Consider the following 9,739-nt stretch of genomic DNA (forward strand, 5'->3'; position numbering starts at 1 on the left):
TTAACTTATTTGATATCTCTTAAACCTAATAATTCGTTCTCAGTGTCAAACTACATACTTTCGAAATGTTAAGTCTAGAGTCGTTTTAATTAAATTTATAGTTAAAAAAACACATAATATTAAAAATACTTCAAATAATTTTCTCTTAAAGTAAGAAAAAAATCTGTAAATTATAAAGACGCAAAATTGATTATAAAACTTAGGTAGAGTTTTAATAAGGTTTATAACATATATAAGTGTAAATTTAAAAACTTAATTTTAAGTAACTAAAAAAATATAATGGATGCTAATCATATTTCACTATAAAATTTGAAAGATATTTGATAGAGAGACGTTAAATTTATTATAATTCTTACTGTAAAACTAGAATGTTTACAGTTTACTTTAAGTCTATCTCTCAAATTTGCTAACTTTTTTCTTCTGTATTTGTTATAAATACTTATGCATTGGTCAACAAATAATTAATTTTATTACTAATTACTTGAACAAGGTGTTGAAAACAGTAAAAATCGTATGCTTTTGTTAAAAGTGAAGCCTCTTGTGTTTACCGCTTTTTTAAGTGTTTGTTTCTGTAGTCCAACTTTCGGGCTAGAATGTTACTCGTGCAATGAAGCTTCACCGGGTGTAAGTTGTGATGAACCAACCAAAACGACATGTCAATCAGGAGAAGAATATTGTGGAAAAGTTGTTATTACAACAAGTAAACTTTACGGTAAAGTTGTCAAACTATGTCTTCCTTCAGCGGTTAACCAATGTGAGTCGGCACCAAGTAACCAGAACCTATCAGGCAAGACAGGAACGGTTCATTGTTGCCAAGGTGATTTATGCAACGGAACGAGTAAATTATCCAATCAGAACTTTTTGTTTTACGCAGTTGTTTTGAGCTGCTTTAATACTCTGCTTAATTGTTTGTAAAACTTTACACCTTTCTGTTTTCTAAGATAAATTATAAGTAAACAACTGTGTAAGAAAGTGTTTCAAACTATTCAAAACTGTTTAATAAAATTTAGTTGCCACAACTATTAAACTTTGCTGTAAATAAATAATAAGTACTTGAAAAAATTCTTAGAAGTTTTATTTATTTTTAGTATACTTAACTTTATAAAAGTTAAAACTCAATAGATGTTTTTTAAAGTTACGACATAAAGCTAAGTATTTAAAAACAATTTACAATGATTCAAATCTTTCACCTTTACATATAATACAGTTTTAATGTGACATAAAGTTCATTTAGATCATTCAGGTAAAAAACAATATACTGTTAGTCAAATTAGTTAAAATATTTAGTATAGAAAATTAAACTTTATAGTAAACGATGAAGTTTAGAATTAAGTGCTCTTATCTAGGGATCATTACATAAGAATTAATTAGCCATTCAATTAAATAACTTTATTTTTTCAAAGTTTATTCATCGGTTAAAATAATTATTGTTGATTAAACTAATAAATAAAGGAATGCTTATAAACTTAAACTTAATTGTAAGCTGAATGAAAATAGTACACACTCATAAACACTAAAATACTTAAATTTTGTTAAAACCATCGGCTACTCTGTAACTTAAAGTAATAAAAAAAAGTTGTGAGTATTAAATTTAAATAACATTAAATTTAAATAAAATTTTAACTTTAGTTAAATTAATCGAAGTATTTTGATAATTTGTAAAAGAGGAGACAAAAATAGCGACATTGGTGTGTTTTTATTTTCTCAACAATTTTTTAGTTTTTCTTTATAAAAACTGTTGAAGTTATTCATCACCTGGTTATATGAACCTTATATAAGAAGTTTTTCTAACAGGCAAAAATACATTCGTTTTAAAACTAGAGTTATATAAAGATTAAGAACACTGAGAAGAGACATGGTTGTTGATTAAGATAGCTTTTTAAACCTATTAGCACAACTTTTTGTTTTATCAAAATAATTTAAATGCGTAATAATGTTTAATAAATTATCATACAAATAATTCGCTGCAGAAGTTAATAACAATTCGTTCACTATCACTATGATGTTTAAAAATATAATTTTTTACACTTTGTAAAAATTAAGTAGAAGTTGAAACTTCTGTTAAACTTTTTAATACAAAATTTATTTTTAAATTATCTAAAATAAACAGAGATACCTACGAGATGGAGACTAAATTCTAGTTTGATCAAGTTCTAGTAAAAAAAAAATTTTTCAGCAATTTGTGTTAAAAGATTTTCATAAAATTTAGGAACTATGTGCTTGAAAACTATTTCAAAGAAAATTTTTTTTACAATAATTTACACAAGACACACAATTTCAAAAACACTAAATATATTTCGAGCAATTCTCTTCAGTAGAATACAATGCTAACAAATAATAAGATTTTACACACTTATATGGTAACCAAGTAATCAAGTAATCATAAAGTAATCAAGAGATTAATAATTTTGTTTAAAAGATTTTTTATAGAAACATTTATTACACTTAAACTTTTGCACACAAAGTATTTTTACCTCAAAAAACCGCTGTATTCAAATTAGCTACGTAAGAAGACACGTCATGTACTCTAGTTAGTAAGAGGCTCATAAGCTTTTTGTAATATTTGCTCAAAAAGTTAACAAAGTTTATATTAAGCTAAGGCATTGTTATTTATCAAACTGTTGAAGGTTTCGCTGTAAGTTAGTCAAAATGAAAGCAAATGTTTGTTTATGTATTTCTTTGTGTGTGTTTGTTATCATAGGGGTTATTATCGGAGTTCTGTACGGTAATGGAGCTATTAGAAGTAAAAATTCAAAAAAACTTCAAGGTTAGATTATTTTAGTAAATTAAATTAAACTTTAATCAAAAATACTTTTTTCAGTAACAAATCAAGTTTTGAAAAGATTAATGTTAAGTTTTAACTATTCTTCTTAAATTAAACAAAACGTTTAGCTTTAATATAGTATAACAAAATAAGTAAAGTTTAAAAGAAAACATTAGACTGACGTATAAAGCAGAGGTCGGCTGACTTCGGCCTAAGAGGTTGATTTGCTCAGTCTTTGTTAAATTATTAAAAAAAATCTATTTTAAGACTAAACTAATTTATTAGTTGAGTAAGTAACAGTAACTTTTAATAACTTAATAAAAATAGTTGTTTTAAAAACTAGTTTTGTTATATTTAGTTAACAATGTTAAAAACAAGGTAGCTTGGTCTTGATGGATTGCTGAGCGAATAAAGGTGAATAAAAATTTAATGTTATAAAAGAAAACAAATTGAAGTATTTTTTTAAAAGTGGATAACCAGCTTTATGTTGTTGCAAAAATATCAGCAAATTTTCTGTTTACTTTAAATAGAAGAATTATAAAGGTCTTTAAAAAACGTATTGAAAACTAACAGACTGCAAGATAACTAGTTCGTTTGAAATAAAACATGGTGAAACGTTCATACTGAAATGTGATGGTGACCTGACGTCTATACACAGCACTGTCACATGCAAGAACAGAACAATACTTGGTAAGAACAATGAACCAGTGAAATCTGTCCTGTGTGGAAACGGTATGAACTAAGTTTGTAGTTAAACAAATAAATAAATTAATATTTTATTTATCAAACAGTATTAAATTTAATGCTACTTTTTTTATTTTTTTCATGTAATTTAGAAATTAACTTTTAGTTTGAAATATATGTTCGTGTGTAAATTCATAATGATTGAACAAGTATTTTTAGTGATATAGTATAATAACTCTTGTCTACTAAAAGTAGAATGATTAAGTTTATTAATTAAACAACATTTTTAGCCCATTAATCAGAAATATTAGCCCTGCAACTTTATTAAAAAGTTAATTTAATAATTCTATATTCAAATTTAGTAGTATATATTTTGTTTATTGAACGATGAAAAAAAACATTCAAAAAGATTGGTCTAAGGACCTGGTGTACGAAAAAACCATCGGTTATCGAGTCGTAAACCACATGATTTTACAGTTTCTAACGAGCTAAAAAATCAAGTTATTAAATCTGAACTTTTAAATAATTTTTTAAGAAATAAAACAATCAATAAAATGAAACAATAAAAGGAAAATTAAACGAAAACTAACTAACTTAGTTATGTGTTAAGTTACGAAAGTTCTATAAATAATATACTCCAAAACTTTTTTAATAAGATAAAAATGAAAATACAGTCTAAGCCTAAGAAACTTAAAAGAATAAACATAGAAGTGTTGAAAATTTTTAGAATTAAAAAGATAACTTTAATCTAATTTATAAAAAGAGATAAACAACATTAATAGCAAACATGAAAATACTTGTAAAAGAGGTCGCAACTTTTTAAAATAAGGTAAAATTGTAAAAATATGAAAAACTTTTATGTTGAACTTGATCAGTATTTATGCATAACTTTAAATAAAACAAATTATTTTATTTATTTAATTGAAATACTTAAAGAAGTATTTTATTATTTAATTAGTATTTATTAATTAGTATTTGAAGAAATAAATATAAGATATTATAAAACTTACTAATTTTTAAAGAAGTGAATTTAAGCACAAACTCAATTTATTTTTTATAAATACTTTAAAAAAAATAAGTACTGTAACATTTAAACACTATGCGCTTAATGAAAAAAAAAAAAACAATAGCAACGATTAATAATAACAAAAAAATTCTTCTATCAAATTTTTAACTATTTTTCTTCTGAATACTTTTCTAAGCCCAAAAATGTAACTATTAAACAAGTAAATAATATTTGCAAGCATGAAAAAAAGAAATTAGCTTTAAGTTTTCTCAGTAAATTAGATTAGTTTATTATAAGTTAACTTGAGACAGTAATCTCAGCTTACCATTTATTCATAAATCTCTGTAGTTAGTAACAATTGTTATTTTTTAATTTACAATGGTTACACATTTTGTAGATATATTCTCTAAATTAAAATATCTGAGCTTTTGCTGGTGAAAAATAGTTAGTGTATACTTTTAGATCTTTTAATTATTTCAGTTAGTCAAAGATCGGATAAAATTGTTCACATAATCTTTGAAACAATGATTTTAACTTTAATTGTTAAAATTGTTTTATTTATTATAGGATTAGTGAAATAAATAAAAAAGTTTAACATTCTTATTTTAAATGTTTAGTTATTTAAATAATTATATTAATGTCAAGTGGTAACTATTAAGAAATATCGAATGTTTTAGTTAGGATACACGTTACTTGAACAAGTTAAGTTTAAAATAAGCAATTTAAAAACGCTATTAAATAAAAAATATAAACAAAAAAAAATCATTTACTTAATATAAGTAACAATAGCAAAATTTATGATTTCAGACTGCGAGGTCCCAGGTATCAAGAATGCAAAGACGGTGAACAATGTGGAACTGTCTTCAGTCAACCATGAAACCGCGGTGACGTACCACTGCAATAGGGGATTCACTGATACTGACTTGAAATTTACTTGCAACGATGGAAAGTTCGATGAACTGGACACAGATGCAGATTATTGTCAACGTTAGAACCTTTTAGTTCGGAAAAAAATATCTGTATAGTAAAAATACCGATAAGGCACGCTTTTATTAGGTACGCACCTGAATAAAGTACGCATTAGATCTTGAAAATAATCTGGATTAAAATAGTGTAGTATGTAAATAAACTAATATGACACTTTGCTAAACAAAACATATAAATGAAAAAAGACCTTAAAACGGTTAGTTTGAATATAACGCAACTATACTTTGAAAAATATATTCTGTGTAAAATAAACTGTATAATAAAACGTAATTTTATTAAAAGATAAGTATACATTAGTTACATTTTGTGTTAAAAGGGTATTATTAGTCTATCTTTTTAAAAAAACGCATTTCATTTATGTACGCAATTTGCCTGGGGTTCAAGTTACGTACCTAATCGATGTTCCTAATGTAATTATGTTGTTATATAAACATTTTTTGATTTGCTTACCGCTGTATTTCTTAACAAAGTAGTGTGTTTAGCTAAGATCTAATTTTATTTGAAATACTTAAATCTATATTTTGATTTGAAATCACTCTTACTAGTCTAACTAATTTTATTCTATTGATTGTAAAAATAACAGTTTCATAAACTAAATTACCTAAAATTTAACATTTGTTAGTACATACAGATAGAAAATATTGTGCAAAATGAAAGGTTAAAATCTTTAAAAATGCTATAAAAAGACTGACTAAAAGTAGACTTAAGTAACTTTCCTAATCAGAGGACCAGATATAAAGAAAAAAAAATATGGTTCGGATATGTTAGAAAAAAGTTCCTTATTGACCGCGTAGTTTTGAAAAGTTATACTTCAGAAAATTAGAAAAAAATTTAGCCAAATTTTTAGTAAAATGATCATTAAATCAGCATTACGGAGTACCATAGGCGTCGTGTGGAGTAGAGCATTGCAACAATGCTCTAGCTAAAAAAGTTAAAAAGTTTGTTGTAATAATATTAAACTGTTAAAAATATTATTTTAAAAAATAACTATTTAAAAATGATTCGTTGTAGTTTTAGTAGTTTTACTTACTAAATAAGTTTTTAAATATATCACATTAAAAGGTTTTTTAGTACTTATAAACTTTTCGTTTATAAGTACACAACTCCAAACAAAAGTACCACGCGTCGCCATCTTTAATTACTAAAAAAAGAATTAAAAGGACATTTCATAATATATACAATGAAAAAAAAACAGTTTTTTTTTTGTTTGTTACAAGTCGTTTTACAGCTAAATAAGTATGCTTCGGGCTTATGCTTGGCAGGCTTGTTTCCCAATCGGGTTTAGAGAGAATAGCTCTTATCTTAAGTATAAACATTTTTAACTGAGTTTGTTTTTGTTTGTATTCATATGTTTAGAACTGTTAAAATACAATGTTTTTTGTATTGAAATATGAATAATTTCAAAAGTCAAAAGAAATACCTACACTTCAATATCTTACTTAAAAAACTGAGGAATTTTAATGTAATTTTTTTTACGTGAAAACAAAATACCTATGCATATAGAAAAACTGTTTGTACTAATTATTTTACTATTGTGAATCGTAATTGTATTATCAATAAAATATTTTTTTTTAAACGTTGATACTCATTTAATTTTTTATACCTCCAAAGCTCAAAGCTGTATAAAATTATTTTTGATAATAATTTTTTTTTTCTTAAAAATACGCGCTTAATGCATAATTTCACGGCAGCTAAGAAGTATACTAGGGTAGCAGTTACAGATACAAAGCTTTCATTCAAGGAAGCAAGATATCATTGCAGAAAAACATTTGGCGGAGACTTGTGGGGATCAAGTGAAAAATGGTTGACCGAGGATGGAAGAAAGTTATTTTGATTTTTACTAACGCATATTAGCTAACACAAGTGCGTATTAAAATTATATAAACAAGCAGAACTATTAAAACTGTTCTTACAAGAATGCAACTATTTAACCCAATCATTAGATAAATATTATTTAATAGTTTACAATCATAAAAGTTTAACTTTTAAAAGCTGAGCTTAAAACTTTAGTTGAAAAGCCCTATATCTTTAATGTTTTTGAGATTTACACAAATATTTGTTTATTTTTACAGTTTTAGTCAAACCTATACATTTTTATAACACAAATAACAACGTTTTAAGTGTTAAAATAAATATGGTTGAGTTTAATTTTTTTTTACCTCTTCAAAAAGTAAACGACAGTTAACTAGCGTATATAACATTTTAACACCTCACGCCTGCAGATCCTTGATAGAAGTCGAAAGTTTTCCCAACGACTTCATCTGGATCGGCATCTCCAAGGAGGAGGACGGAGCAATGTACCGGAGGGTTTTGGACGGGTGGGTGGCCGACCCCGAATCTCCGACCGACCCGTTCGTCACCTGGTGGCCCAACTACCCGGTGGAAGACGCCGGGTCCGACTTCATTGTGACGTACAACCATTTAAACCACCGGAACCACGCGAAGGTGTACAACTCCGATGAGACGGAGAAGCACTATTTCGGATGCGAGTATGAGAAGTAAAATTTTTTGTAGTTAATTGCAACTCAGTTTTCTTTCACTTTTTTATAAGCTTTTTTAATAAATGAAAAAAATAATAGTGTTGTTCACAGTTTAATTTAAAAGTCTATAGCTAAACTTGATGTAGACGATACATTTTTGGCATTTGCGATAAAGCGTAATTACTTAGATTTACATCCAATTGTAGAATTTTGTCTAGACTCTAGAGGTGAATGAAATAATATATGTACACAATATAACAATAAACTAAAGGTTTTTTTTCCTGTTTAGATCCTCAAAATTTATGAGTTATAAAAAAATCCTGCAGATTTTTAAATTATTTAAATCTTTCATTTTGTATTTTTTACATTACAACAAATCTATCTACAAACTTAATAGTTTCATGCAAAAGTAAAATATTCGGACTCAAAAACTTTTGTTTAGATTTTTAAACAAAATGTTCTGTATTTGTCACAAAAAATTGTATTTAGTGCCGTTTCATTTATTTCTGTACATTACTATTAAAACTTTTTTTTATAGTTCTCAGAGCTTATTTTTAAAATGTGAATGGTTTTTAAAAACTGTGTACTGTGCTTTAAGTTTAGTTTTTCAACTGAATTCGGTTGTAACAATTTATATATATATCAATACTTCTCTTTTAATCAAGCGATAATGGTTGTTGTTAATTAATGTACAAATTTAGTGGTCAAACTTCAATATAGTTTTTGTTTTGCTAAGTTGTAAAAAATATCTTATAAAAGCTTTTAATAAAACAATGAGTTTATTAAGTTTAGTACATACTTGACTTCTAGCATTTTCTAATTAAGTACAAATTACACCTAGACAGGTTACTATGCATTGAATATAAAGCTTGTGGAAAAAAAAAACAAAATGATTTTAAAAAAAAAGTTTTAATATTCAATAACTTTAACATAAGCTAGTATAACTCTGCTCAATTTAAAAAACTTTAAAGAGTTTCAGATAAACGATTCAGTAATTCTAATTTTATTTTAAAACTAGAGTTTTGCAGTGGTATTACTACCAGTACTCTTCAGTCAATATAAACTTGCAAAATAACTACATATGGCTACCTAGTATATTGAAAATTATAAAAGTAGTTGGGCGTGTTAATTGTTTTTAAGTAAAGTTAATTAGTTTACTTTTGGTAATTAGGTAGATGTAAAAAAATAGTAGATTACGTTAACAAAATTTCGTAGTAAAAACTTATTTATGATTTATTTGAGGATATTTTCGACTCAATGTGATCGATGAAACAAGCGGCTAACAGTTTATTAAACACGAATACGAGCTCATAAAAATTAGGTCCAAGGACCTGCTGTACAAAAAGGCCTCTATTCATTGAGTCATATACCATATGTAAATTACTAATTTAATTTTATCTTAACTTTTCCGAACGAAGTAAAAAAAGTTTGAACATAGTATAGATCGAAACTTGTCTAAGTGGATTATTAACATTACTGTAATTTATTTGAACAAATTAAATTTATTCTTTAAATTATATAAAATAAATTTACGATACAGTAAGCAAAATTAGAATATAACAAAATAAATCCTTTCAATTACATTAAAAAAACATTTATGACAAAAATTAGCATAATATAACGATTTAATATAAAAATTTTAAAAGTCTAGCTTAGTTTTTAATTGTCTAAGTGTTTTACCGATAACGCTAGTTCGGAATTAATCTAAAACATATTATAATGTTTTAAATGATGTATTTAAGTTACGAACCGAAAAATTTTATTGGATTTCATTTAAAAATGCATGAAATAAATTTTGAGACAAAGAAAGTAATAACG

The sequence above is a fragment of the Thalia democratica genome, chromosome 6 (assembly GCF_965202585.1).
Source record: "Thalia democratica chromosome 6, ktThaDemo2.hap1.1, whole genome shotgun sequence".
Lineage (NCBI taxonomy): Eukaryota > Metazoa > Chordata > Thaliacea > Salpida > Salpidae > Thalia > Thalia democratica.